This window comes from Cervus elaphus, chromosome X (genome assembly GCF_910594005.1).
Source record: "Cervus elaphus chromosome X, mCerEla1.1, whole genome shotgun sequence".
NCBI lineage: Eukaryota > Metazoa > Chordata > Mammalia > Artiodactyla > Cervidae > Cervus > Cervus elaphus.
Window position 1 is genome coordinate 30080433 of NC_057848.1, and position 13580 is coordinate 30094012.

A 13580-nucleotide genomic window follows, 5' to 3' on the forward strand; every position below is an offset into this window, starting at 1 on the left:
GTGTCTCTTTTTCTGTTTTGCATATAGGGTTATCATTACGATCTTTCTAAATTCCATATATATGTGTTAGTATACTGTAATGGTCTTTATCTTTCTGGCTTACTTCACTCTGCATAATGGGCTCCAGTTTCATCCATCTCATTAGAACTGATTCAAATGAATTCTTTTTAACGGCTGAGTAATATTCCATGGTGTATATGTACCACAGCTTCCTTATCCATTCGTCTGCTGATGGGCATCTAGGTTGCTTCCATGTCCTGGCTATTATAAGCAGTGCTGCGATGAACATTGGGGTGCACGTGTCTCTTTCAGATCTGGTTTCCTCGGTGTGTATGCCCAGAAGTGGGATTGCTGGGTCATATGGCAGTTCTATTTCCAGTTTTTTAAGAAATCTCCACACTTCTCCATAGCGGCTGTACTAGTTTGCATTCCCACCAACAGTGTAAGAGGGTTCCCTTTTCTCCACACCCTCTCCAGCATTTATTGCTTGTAGACTTTTGGATAGCAGCCATCCTGACTGGCGTGTAATGGTACCTCATTGTGGTTTTGATTTGCATTTCTCTAATAATGAGTGATGTTGAGCGTCTTTTCATGTGTTTGTTAGCCATCTGTATGTCTTCTTTGGAATAATGTCTGTTTAGTTCTTTGGCCCATTTTTTGATTGGGTCATTTATTTTTCTGGAATTGAGCTGCAGGAGCTGCTTGTATATTTTTGAGATTAATCCTTTGTTTGTTGCTTCGTTTGCTATTATTTTCTCCCAATCCGAGGGCTGTCTTTTCACCTTGCTTATAGTTTCCTTTGTTGTGCAAAATCTTTTAAGTATCACTAGGTCCCATTTGTTTATTTTTGCTTTTATTTCCAATAATATAGCATTCTTAAATTGCATTCATCAAACATTTGACATGTGTTATGTGCCAGGCACTCTGTTAGACATTGTAGTTTCAGTGATGAAAAACCCAGTCCCTAATGTGAAAGAGTCCATGGTTTAGTGAAACTCAGGTAAACCAGATAACCTCAAGGAAGCCTGCACTGGACAGTGTAAAACCTGGCTATCTAATGTAGATGAGTCAGGATCTTATGAAAGGAGTCTGAACTTTATTTTGTAGGTGAATGAAGCTACAGAGCTTTATGGAGTCCGGTTAGGGATCTTTGGCAAAGAACTCTTTAAGAACCTTTGGCAAAGGAATTATGTGAACATTTTTCCCATTTAGAAAATTTTATCTGGTAGCCATGAGGGGACTGAATTGAAGGACTGAGACTGGCAGCTTGGAAACTAGCTAGCAGGTTGTTACAGTGTTTTAGGTTGCACTAGTGGTAAAGAACCCACCAGTCAATGCAGGAGATGTAAGAAATGCAAGTTTGATTCCTGGGTCAGGAAGATTCCCTGGAGGAGGGAATGGCAAGCCACTCCAGTATTCTTGCCTGGAGAATCCCATGGACAGAGGACCCTAGTGGGCTATAGTCCAAGGGATTGCAAAGAGTTGGACACAACTGGAGTAACTTAGCACAGCACAGTGATTTAAGTACTGTGATTAAGTACTTAAGTACTTAAGTACTGTGATTAAGTACTGTCACAGTGGTGACAATGGAGCTGTGTTAGAAAAGAAATGGGCCTGTTTCTTATGTGGCCGATTTTCTAACTTCTCTCTGTGAAGTACTTACTGATAAAAACAAAATAACTCTTTCTGGCTTACTTCACTCTGTATAATAGGCTCCAGTTTTATCCATCTCATTAGAACTGATGCAAATGTATTCTTTTTAATGGCTGAGTAATATTCCATTGTGTATATGTACACCAATACAGTATACTAACACATATATATGGAATTTAGAAAGATGGTAATGATAACCCTATATGCAAGACAGAAAAAGAGACACAGATTTATAGAACAGACTTTTGGGCTCTATGGGAGAAGGCGAGGGCGGGATGATCTGAGAGAACAGCATCGAAACATGTATATTATCAAGTGTGAAATAGATCGCCAGCCCAGGTTGGATGCATGAGACAAGTGCTCGGGCCTGGTGCACTGGGAAGACCCAGAGGGATGGGAAGGGGAGGGAGGTGGGAGGGGGGTTCAGGATGGGGAACACATGTAAATCCATGGCTGATTCATGTCAATGTATGGCAAAAACCACTACAATATTGCAAAGTAATTAGCCTCCAACTAATAAAAATAATTGGGAAGAAAACAAAAACAAAGACAAAAAAAACAAAATAAGTCTATTGGCAAAGTCTTTTTATGCAAAGTCAAGGATTGGCATTGTTCTGGCTAGAGTGACTGGACCACTGTCTTGAAATTCCTTGGCCATAACATCAGTCAAATTATAATCAAACTCCAGCCAATACTTCTAAAAGTATGGGTCACAGACTACATGCAGTCAACGAATCCACAGAACTTGTTAAACTGCAGTTTCCCAAGACTCACCCCAGACATACTGAATTAGGGAATGGGGCCCAGGGATTTCAATGTTTTAACAAGTTTCCCAGGTAATTCTCATGCATGTTAAAGTTTGAGGATCATTGATCTAGTCCCATAGTTTTCAAAATATGATCTCAGAGCACTGCTCCCTGAGATTCTTTCAGGCACCCATGAGGTCAAAACTATTTTCATAATACTATGTAGACATTATTTGCAGAATTCACTGTGTTGACATTTACACGGATGGTTTAAAAGCAGTGGTGGGTAAAAACTGCTGGTACCTTAGCACCAATTAAGATAGAAGCAGCAAACTATATTGTATACATTCTATGCATTTGCAGTAAAAAGGAAATGCCAGTTTCACTTAGGACTGTTCTTGATGTAACAGTAAGAATAATTTTTTTGAATCTCTACACATCTTTTTTTTTTTTTGCCTGTTCTGTGTGGTGACAATGGGAAGTAGTTGCAAAGCCCTCATATAACTGAGGTGTGAGTCAAACTAGCTGTTATCTCCAAACAACTGCTTTTTAACTTGAAAGAACTACCAACAAACAATATTCAGCCTGGGGTATCTGGAAGACCTTTTGTCAAAAATGAACTAAGTGAATCTGTCCTTTGTATGCTAAGTCGCTTCAGTCATGTCCAACTCTTTGTGACCCTATGGACTGTAGCCTGCCAGGCTCCTCTGTCCATGCGATTCTTCAGGCAAGAATACTGGAGTGGTTAGCCACGCCCTCCTCCAGGGGATCTTCCTGACCCAGGGATCAAACCTGTGGCTCTTGCAGCTACTGCATTGCAGGCAGATTCTTTACCGCTGAGCCACCAGGGGAGCTCTTTCAGAGAAAACAAATGACAGCATTTGCTGCTAATGGTAAAATTTAAGTGTTCAAACAAAAATTAGGATTTTGGAAAACTTTTACCTACCACATGAGCTTGACAGTTTCTAAAACTTAGACTTTTCCAGTGAAAACTGTAGCAATATTAACAACCATGATTTTGTTTGTTATTGTATAATCTTTAAATGAGTCACTATTTAAAAAATCTGCATAATTCAGTGAATCAGTACTCTCCAGATGACCAACACATGGTGTCACAAAACCATGCATAGGTAAAGGATCCATTCAATATATTAGATCAATGGATTTTCATTTAGCTAAGTACAAGGAATTGATTGATAGGATTTCAAATTCTCCCTTGCACCTAATATTTAAGAAACTACCACTTATTGAGTTTTGTTGTAACATAAAAGAAGAATATGTACAATTATTTGAAAATGCTATTAAAACACTCCTCAATCTTCTGATTACATCTTTGTGTGAGTACAGATTTACCTTCATATATTTCAACCAAAAAAACAGGTCATAGTTAGGTCTAATGCAGAAGCAGGTATGAAGATACAACTGTCTTCTACTGTCTGACATTAAAGAGGTTTACACAAATGACAATGCCACTCATGACATTTTTTGGAAAAATAGTTATTTTTAATAAAAATGTTAATTGCATTAATATATATTTATAGCTATTATATATGAATGAATAAATATTTCTAAAATTCCTTTTAATTTCTAATATGGTTTATATGAATAGAAATAATCTACATAAACAAAAGTTCTTTGGAGAGCTAAAGGAATCCTAAATCCAGAAATTTAGAGAAATGCTGATCTAGCCCTTGGATTCTTAACAATGTTCTAAACATTACCACTTGTGGAAATCAGAATAGGCCTGGCAGGACTAGGTTTTTTTAATAAGAATCCTAAAAATTGTTTACCTGTGAATATGGTGTCATCAAAAAATTATGCATCTGTGACCTTTTGGACAGTATTGTTTCTAATTTTCTAGTACCTTTAATGTGCTATTTCCTGAAAGTTCCAGCTGCCTGAAATTTTTTGGTGCCATATCGAATTATTCCCTAAAGTATTATTACCGTCAAAATCTTACAGCAGAAGTACTTGGGGATACAGGGCAGAAAGAAAGTCAGCTTGTTGAACTACCCATGGCTGTGTGCCTCTGTTTCACTTGTTGGCTTAAAAGAATGATAATAAAAGGTGATTTTGGTCATCTTCACTGCCACCACCCCTCCCTCAAAAAGATGATTTGTAACAGTGCAAAAAGTTAAGAACTATGGCTTTAACCAACAGGCAACCTGTACTAATACCTGTTTCATATTCTGCAATAGCCTAGAATTTACCTAAAGGCTAGTTAGGAGTGTCCATCTGTCCTAAGTCACTTCAGTCATGACCGACTCTTTGCAACCCTATGGATTATAGCCCACCAGGCTCCTCTGTCCGTGGGATTCTCCAGGCAAGAATACTGGAGTGGGTTGCCATGCCCTCCTCCAGGGGATCTTCCTGATCCAGGGAGCAAACCAGTGCCTCCCTGCATTCCTGCAAGAACTTCTGCAGTTCCTGCATTTCAGGCGAATTCTTTACCTCTAAGCCACCAGGGAAGCCCCATAACACATTAAAGGGATGTGCAGTACTGGTTTGTCTGGTTCCCAGTAAACCACAGACATATATTTCCAGATACTTTTAAGAAAGCACTTGTATATTTGTTTGTTGAGGTGCAATGATAAAAGTTAATTTTTTAATTGAGAGCTGCTATGAAACAGTCAATTGAAGAAACTAAATTTGGTTTGTTGGTAACTGGTAGTAACCAGAAGTGAGCAAAAAACAAGTTGTCACAAAACAGGAACTTGCATAAAGAGAGGTTAGTTTGGCTTAAAAGTTTAGATAATTTTTTGTACTCATTTAAAAAAAATTCCACTTAGGACTGCTTGGTTTGGGGAGCCTTGGTATCCCTCTTTGAAGTACATTGACCTTCCCCAGTTGTCCAAAGAGTTTGGGCTATAGGGAAGGAAACTGAGCCTTTAAAAGCTATTTGGTGAGGACTTCCCTGGTGGTGCAGTGGTTGAGACTGTGCTTCCACTACAGGGGTGCGGGTTCAAGCCCTGGTTAGTGAACTAAGGTCCCAAATGCCATGGTGGTGTAGGCCAAAAAAAAAGCTACTGTGGACAAATGAATAGTTAAGTTCACTTGAATTGGTTCCAGATTTTCTAAAAGAGGAAATGTTTGTTAGAAAATTGTGTTGAAATTCACCATACCTAGATCTTGTTCATTCCAGATACAAGTGAATTCAGAAGCGTTGGCCCCATTTTAACATCAGAATGAATGTGAGTTTAGTTTTTTAAGAGATACTTTGGCTTTCAGTTGCCCTTATTATTTGTAAACCACTCATTGTGAAGACTTATTTTCTAATATTAAAAGTGAAAAACTGGTTGAAAGAAATAATAGAACAGTTTCCTCACCTCCTTGTATTTTGTGATTGAATGCCAAGATGCTGTAAGTATGTCATCATTATGCTCAGGATATTTCATATTTTATAAAATATTTTAGAGTTCATTTTACATTTTGACACGTTACTATTAAAATGTGGGAGAGAAAGATCCTGAAGCACAGAGCTCACTACATGGTTTGCATTTGACAAATAATTTATTCAATGAGTTTGTCTGTGTTCACAAATAAATAAGATTAGACCCAGACCATAATATCATTGGAGATATTGGAGAAGAAAGTGATAACCCACTCCAGTATTCTTCCCTGGAGAATCCCATGGACAGAGGAGCCTGGTCGGTTACAGTCCATGGAGTCATAAAAAGTCAGACATGACTGGGGCAAATGACGCAAGCATAATATCATTGGACTTCCCTAGTGGTACACGGGTAAAGAATCCTGTCAATGCAGGAGACGTGGGTTCAATCCCTGGGTTGGGAAGATCCCCTGGAGAAGGGAACAGCTACCCACTCCAGTGTTCTTGCCTGGGAGATCCCGTGGACAGAGGAGCCTTGCAGGCTACAGTCCATGGGGCCACAAGAGTGTCAAACATGACTTAGTGACTAAACAACAACAATAATTTCATTAGTTTTTTGAAAGAAATGAATGATATTGGTCACCAGCAGGATCCTAGTGTCAAATTTCTATATATTATGAATAATAACTATGAAGTGTTTTTTGCCAGTAGTGATGAAGATACTAATTATAATTGAATGATATTTTAATTGAATGATATTCAGTAACAGTAGTAAGAGTTGCCACAGCCTATTTTATTATCTTTGTTCCCAAGATAAGCACATGCCAAAACCTTTATTCATTGTTTTTTTTTTTTCTCAAACTTTAAACTTTTTATTTTCTCTTGGGGTGTGGCCAATTAACACTAGCACCTGAAAGTATAAGAGACTTTGAGATGCTGGTTTGATCCCTGAGTTGGAAAGATTCCTTGGAGTAGGAAATGGCAACCCACTGCAGTATTCTTGCCTAGAAAATTCCATGGACAGAGGAGCTTAGCAGGCTAAAGTTCATGGAGCCGCAAAGAGTCGGACATGACTGAGCGCACACACACGTATAGCCAGTTAACAATGTTATGGTAGTTTTAGGTGAACAGCGAAGGGACTCAGCCATACATATACATGTATCCATTATTCATTGTTGAGCATTTGAGATTAAGAGTCTAAATTTCCTCTTATGCTAAATTATCATCTATTCCTAATCTGTCTCTTCTCCCAAAATACCCTAGATAGCAGAGTGAAAATGTGAGAAACTTGAGCCACATCATGTTATTAATGGTTTTTAAGTGGGAAGTTCAAAGATTCCCTATAGAATTGAGTAACTGCTACATTTTGTCTATCAAGATAAGTGTCAAAGTTTTGCTGGACCCGGAACGTGTATTTAAGCAACAAGGGTTCAGATTAGCTATTCTTGACCATTAAATTGTCAACTATAAAGTGATGTTAACACACTAGAATTGTAAACATGACAGCTTTTCCTTTTTGCTTTTCAACTCTGAAAATTTATCAGAGACAAAGCATTAAAATTTATAAATAAGTCCTTGAAACAGAGTGCAGATTTAGAGAGATTTAAATCCTGAAATTACAGCTGTTCTGTGATCAGGGTTTAGGCCATTAACGTTTGTTCTCCAATTAATGATCAGTTTTCTTTATATGACACTTTTAGTCTATTAAAGATTTTTCTTTTGGCGGGGAAGAGGTGCTATGATTTTTGAAAAAACAATGAAATTAATAAATAGCTGGTTTGAAAATTCCATAAGGGTAGCAGGAGAAAATTGTCTTATTCCTTTGCCAGAATTGATTTTAGAAGCTTAGTACAAGCCCTGTCTCCTTCAGGCAAAAGCTGCAACCCAGTGGTGTGATTCCCACTTCAAAGTTATTTTTGTGACATTATACTTCTTCCCTCCCTCAAACTCTAGTCCATTTCTGGTTTCCAACTTTTAAATAAAGAGTTCTACTAAGTTCAGAAATATCAAAACAAGTACAGTTTGTTATATTACAAATTACTGGACATTGAAAGAAAATAGTCTTTTTTATGTAGGAAGCAATTCTACTAACCTAGTATCAGTTCAGAATGCGGTTTGGAAATTATTGTTTTCTATTACTGACCATGAAAATGGATATGTACAATTAATTTTTCAGGCTTAGTTCATATTCCTAATGGTGAAAGGCTAATATACAGGAGACATCTGCAAATGCCTAGAGGGCAGGGACTATATTTTATTCCTTTCTGTGGCCCCAAGGCCTAGCATAGTGTCTGTCGTGTGTGTAAATACTTCCAAAATACTTAATGAGTTTCAAGGTATTATCTTCTGTATGAGTGATCCACAAGAAGATTAATTGAACCATAGCCTTGATCTTTTTAACACTATGTTGTAATTAGCTGGGCTGTGCAACCCATATTTGGCTTCCTAGGCTCAGTCCTTTCCAAAGGAGATAGTTGTTATAGCAAAGTTGTTGGATAGAAAAGTGGAACACTTGACAACTTGTTTAAGAATATGTATTAGTGCACTACATTGGTTTTAAAGATCAACTGTAAGAATGGTTTAAGGAAATAACAATAATGTTAAAGATTGTGGTAAAAATATTTGCATGTAATATGTTATTGTACTACTATGAGAGAATAAACTGATATGCAAAATTCTACAGTATAAGGAACATAGATTAAATGATATAGGTTAGTAATAAATGACTAACTTTTTATACAGAATATGCTGTGTGAGACTTTAAAAAATCACTTACAAAGTTATTAATTTTAATTTGAGAGGTTTGGAATCAGCTGAAGCATAATAACAGCCTCCTGAATTTCCAATATTTTAAAGACAAGAAGAAAGCTTAAGGGAGAAAAAGACTTGGCCTGCCTGCTGTGGTAAGACACACACAGACTCACTCACTCACTCGCCCCAGTCAGAAAAAGATTTTTTTTTCTATTCCACAAAAAGAAGTCTGACTGTTCTTCTTTGAAGTTTTGGGGTACATATTCTTTGGGTTTTAACAGAGTAGCAAGTAGAAAAACAAATTTAACTTGGGGCTGTACATGAACTTTGACTTTTTAAAGTAAGTATGAAAAAGTGAAAAGAATAAGCAAAGTATTAATAATTTTGCTATAATTGTATACTATATGTATTTAAGTTTTGACTCTATAATGTCCAGTGGTGCACTGGAGTTTTCTGACTCAGCCAATTGTACCCATATTTTCCTAACTCCACATTTTTATGGCCATTGTTGTTGTTTGTTGTTTAGTCAATAAGTCATGTCTGATTCTTTTGTGACCCCATGGGCCATAGCCCATCAGGTTCCTCTGTCCGTGGGATTTCCCAGGCAAGAATACTGGAGCAGTTTGCCATTTCCTTCTCTAGGGGATCTTCTCGACCCAGGTATTGAATCCATGTCTTCTGCTTGGCCAGCAGATTCCTTACCAGGAAGGCCAGATTCCCACCAGGGAAGCCACTTATATGGCCATAGGAGTAGTATTTATGACATGGAAATTGGCACACACTACAAATCAAGGCTTCTTCCATCTCCCTCAAGAGCCAGTCATTAAATCTTACCACTCCCTCCTCCAATGTACCTATTTACTTTTCATTCTTTACTGTCAAATAATAGCTTTAGGTTTCACTGAAGATAGAGAACTGATGTAGAATGATGGTGAAGAGCAGAGGCACTGAAGCCAAACTACCTGGTTTCAGATACCAGCTCTGCATGTATTAGTTTGTGTTATCCTAGGCAAGTTAGTCAGTCTTATCTCTAATAGGAAAATGGCAATGCCTATCTTGTAGGGTTGATATAAGGATTAAATATGTTAATACAGGTAAAACACTTAGAATAAGGTCTAGTTTATAGATCTTATCTGGCAACTTGAATTATCCAGAAAGTAGCCAGGATTCAGGAAGTAAAAATATCACTGAGCAACCAATCTAAATATCAGAGGGTACTTGCCCCGAACCCCTCAAGTTCTCTCTGGGAGCCTGTTTTACTCTTTGCTTTGATCCAAGCTTGATTGACTTTTCAGAGCTGACAGTAGATTAGAGGTATAAAATTAGAAAGAGTGAAAAGAAGCAACAAGTGACAAGCTGTCTCCCCCAAAGAAAACTACCCAAAGTGAGAGCTCATAAATGAGTCAGACCGGATGATCTCTAAGGTTGATTCTAGCTCCCCAAATCTGTGACTTTGCTGGAAAATCATACCAGTTTTGGGACAAATAACCTAGTTACTATATTAAATAATGGTTTACAAAGATGATCCACTATCAATAGTAAATCATAATCAGTATATCCTAGTTAGGAAAGTAGGGCAGTATGGATGGCTTTTTTAAATGTCCATTCAAAATTGTTGAAATTAAGTATGTGCATGAAACTTTTTTATTAAACTTGGGAATTTTGCTTATATGGAGTACCTAATTCCCTGACAATACTAGATAAAGGGGAGTGTTGCTATAGTTAACTAAAAGACAGAGGGCGTATGGCATGCCAATTGAAATGCAAAAGAAAATAAACTACTAGCTAGAAGTTAAAACCCAAGTGACAGGGGAACAAAGAGGAAATACTTACATTCTCACTTGGAACTTGGGGGGAAAATAGCGTAGAAGGCAACATTTGAACTGGGAGTTAAGTAATACATAGGCAGAAAAGGAATGAGGAATGTCAGCAGATGTAGGACATTTTAGGCTGAGAGAACAGAATGAAAAAAAGGAAAGTTATGAAAAGTGAAAGATACTAGCCGATCCTATGTGATTGGATGGATCCAAGTGTTCATGAGATATGGTTGTAGAGGAGATACATCAAACTGGAAAAGTTGGTTTGGGACCAGATCATATAAGGCTTTAAATACTAGGCCAAGAAGTCAGAAATTTAATGAGTAATAAGGAGCCAGTAAAGATTTTTGAGTGGGGAAGAGTCATGATCCAACTACATAATGGCAAAAGTCAACCAGGATGGTAAACACTGATGAAACTTTAAGGGAAAGGGGAAATTTGGAGTCAAGAGTGACCAGTTAGGTTACTGAAGTAGTTCCGTCAAAGAAATTATGAGGGCCTATTATATAGGCAACAGGAACAGAATGGAGGTTCTGAAAATGAGAGATGCTAAGGAAGTTTTATCTATTGCATGCATGCATGCTCAGTCGCTAAGTCATGTCTGACTCTTTGGGACCCTGTGGACTGTAGGCTGCCAGGCTCCTGTGTCTATGGGATTTCCCAGGCAAGAATACTGGAGTCAGTTGCTATTTCCTTCTCCAGGGGATCTTCCTGACCCAGGGGTCGAACCTGTGGCTCCTGCCTCATCTCCTGCATTGCAGGTGAATTATTTACCGCTGAGTCACCCAGGAAGCCTGTATTCTATTGGGCTGGCCAAAATGTTAATTTGGTTTTTTCCATATGATGTTACAGAAAAACCCAAGCGAACTCTTTAGCCAACCCAATACATGAGACTGACTAGGTTGGCAGGGGGTATTCAAATGTGATTCTGATGTCACTAAACCTGGTGACCAGTGGGTTGTGATGCCATTAACTGTAACCAGGAACAGTGGAGGGGGAGCAGTTTTTAAATAGTCACAAGGGTGTAAAGACTAGGAGATGTATAATAATGCTTAGAAATAGGACTTTTATATGATTAGAAAGCTAATTCAATAGATAGTTGTAATATATATAGCATATATGAATATGAATTGGGGTAATTGGAGCACAGCATTGTTCCTTATGTGTAGACAGTGTACATTTCTTGACTCTCCTCGTTTTTTAATCTCCATTTGACCACGAAGGCCAGTATATTCCTGAGCATCCACCCCTGCCACCCACCTCATATCTTCTAAAAGAATGAAAATGTACTTCTATTAGTAAAAAACATTTATATATGCATCTGTGATTTAAAAAGAAGTCTTTAGAAATATCATATATTCCTAAACCTCATTTTTAGAATGATCTATACAAATATTATACATTTTACAGTATCAGAAGTGAATGCTATAGTTAATCAAAACTTTATAACCAGAAGCTTTCCTGACAGATAGCTTGTAGAGAAAAGCCAAATAATTACAAAATAGAATTGAAATAATTTCCCACATTGCAGGCAGACGCTTTAAACTCTGAGCCCTGACTCAGAGTAACCTCTGCCCAGGTTCAATCCCTGGAGAAGGAAATGGCAACCCACTCCAGTATTCTTGCCTGTGAAATCCCATGGACGGAGGAGCCTGGTGGGCTACAGTCCATGGGGTCGCAAAGAGTCGGACATGACTGAGCGGCTTCACTTTCTTTTTTTTTTTTTTTGAATTATCCAATGAGTTTTACTTTTTGTTTTTTTTTTTATTCCTATCCTAATATTTATTTATTTATTTATTTTTTATTAGTTGGAGGCTAATTACTTCACAACATTTCAGTGGGTTTTGTCATACATTGATATGAATCAGCCATAGATTTACACGTATTCCCCATCCTGATCCCCCCTCCCACCTCCCTCTCCACCCGATTCCTCTGGGTCTTCCCAGTGCACCAGGCCCGAGCACTTGTCTCATGCATCCCACCTGGGCTGGTGATCTGTTTCACCACAGATAGTATACATGCTGTTCTTTTGAAATATCCCACCCTCATATTCTCCCACAGAGTTCAAAAGTCTGTTCTGTATTTCTGTGTCTCTTTTTCTGTTTTGCATATAGGGTTATCGTTACCATCTTTCTAAATTCCATATGTATGTGTTAGTATGCTGTATTGTTCTTTATCATTCTGGCTTACTTCACTCTGTATAATGGGCTCCAGTTTCATCCATCTCATTAGGACTGATTCAAATGAATTCTTTTTAACGGCTGAGTAATATTCCATGGTGTATATGTACCACAGCTTCCTTATCCATTCATCTGCTGATGGGCATCTAGGCTTCACTTTCACTTTCACTTTCTGTGCTTTTAGTGCCAAGGCTAGAAACTTAAAGCTCCCAAATAAAGAGAAAAATCAGTCTCTCCCTGGCAAAATAGCCAGTTATTTAGGACCATTTGCATCATATACTGATAGAGGAAAGAGATACAACAGAAGACATTTTAGCCTCCTTCACTTTCTGCTGCTTTTGAAATTTTACTCATGTAAGTGAGGAGAAAGTGAGTCTTCAGTGTTACCAAACTGAGTAATGGCAAATGAGTCAGCAGTAATATAAAAGGGTTTAACTGAATGGCTATCCTGTAATAAAATAATGTCTTTTGGAACTTCAAGGATCTCTAATACCCTGTGAATACATTTTTTGAGTTAGTAACTTCAAGTGAGGGGAGAATCTTGATCTTTTGTAGACTTTGGCCATTGGGGACCATAAATTTAGGAGATTACTTAGGTAATAATTCTGCTATAGGCATTGCCATTTGAGGTTTGTACTCTTGATTTGATCTTTGAAAGTGTGAATAGCAAAGAACTCTAACCTTTTCCTAAACATTACTGATCTCAGGTCATTTAAACTAGAAGGAATATAAACCATGATAAGCATTGGACTGGTAAGAGTAACATTCTCACACCATTGGGAAAGATTGGGAAAGATAATGTCTGTCGTTTATTTTTATCACAACATTTATAAAGTTGGTAAAGCGGGAGATGTTACAGAGATTTAGCCTTTAGATTAAGACTTCTAGACCATTAGACTAAGTACAAAGTTTAGTCTCATTTCAGACTTGACTTTAGTTGGAGTTGAATGGAAACACATTTCTATCAATTGTACATGTTATATTCATTGCTAACCTGATTCAGTTCAGTTCAGTCGCTCAGTCGTGTCCGACTCTTTGCGACACCATGAATCGCAACACGCCAGGCCTCCCTGTCCATCACCTAACTCCCGGAGTTTACTCAAAC

At 37.8% G+C, this 13580-nt stretch overlaps 1 protein-coding gene across 2 annotated transcripts in view; it reads left to right on the forward strand.

Annotated features, from left to right (window-relative positions):
* The window catches only part of RNF128 (ring finger protein 128), a 100724-nt gene that overhangs the window by 56421 nt on the left and 30723 nt on the right, over nucleotides 1–13580 (forward strand). The window lies entirely within an intron of this gene.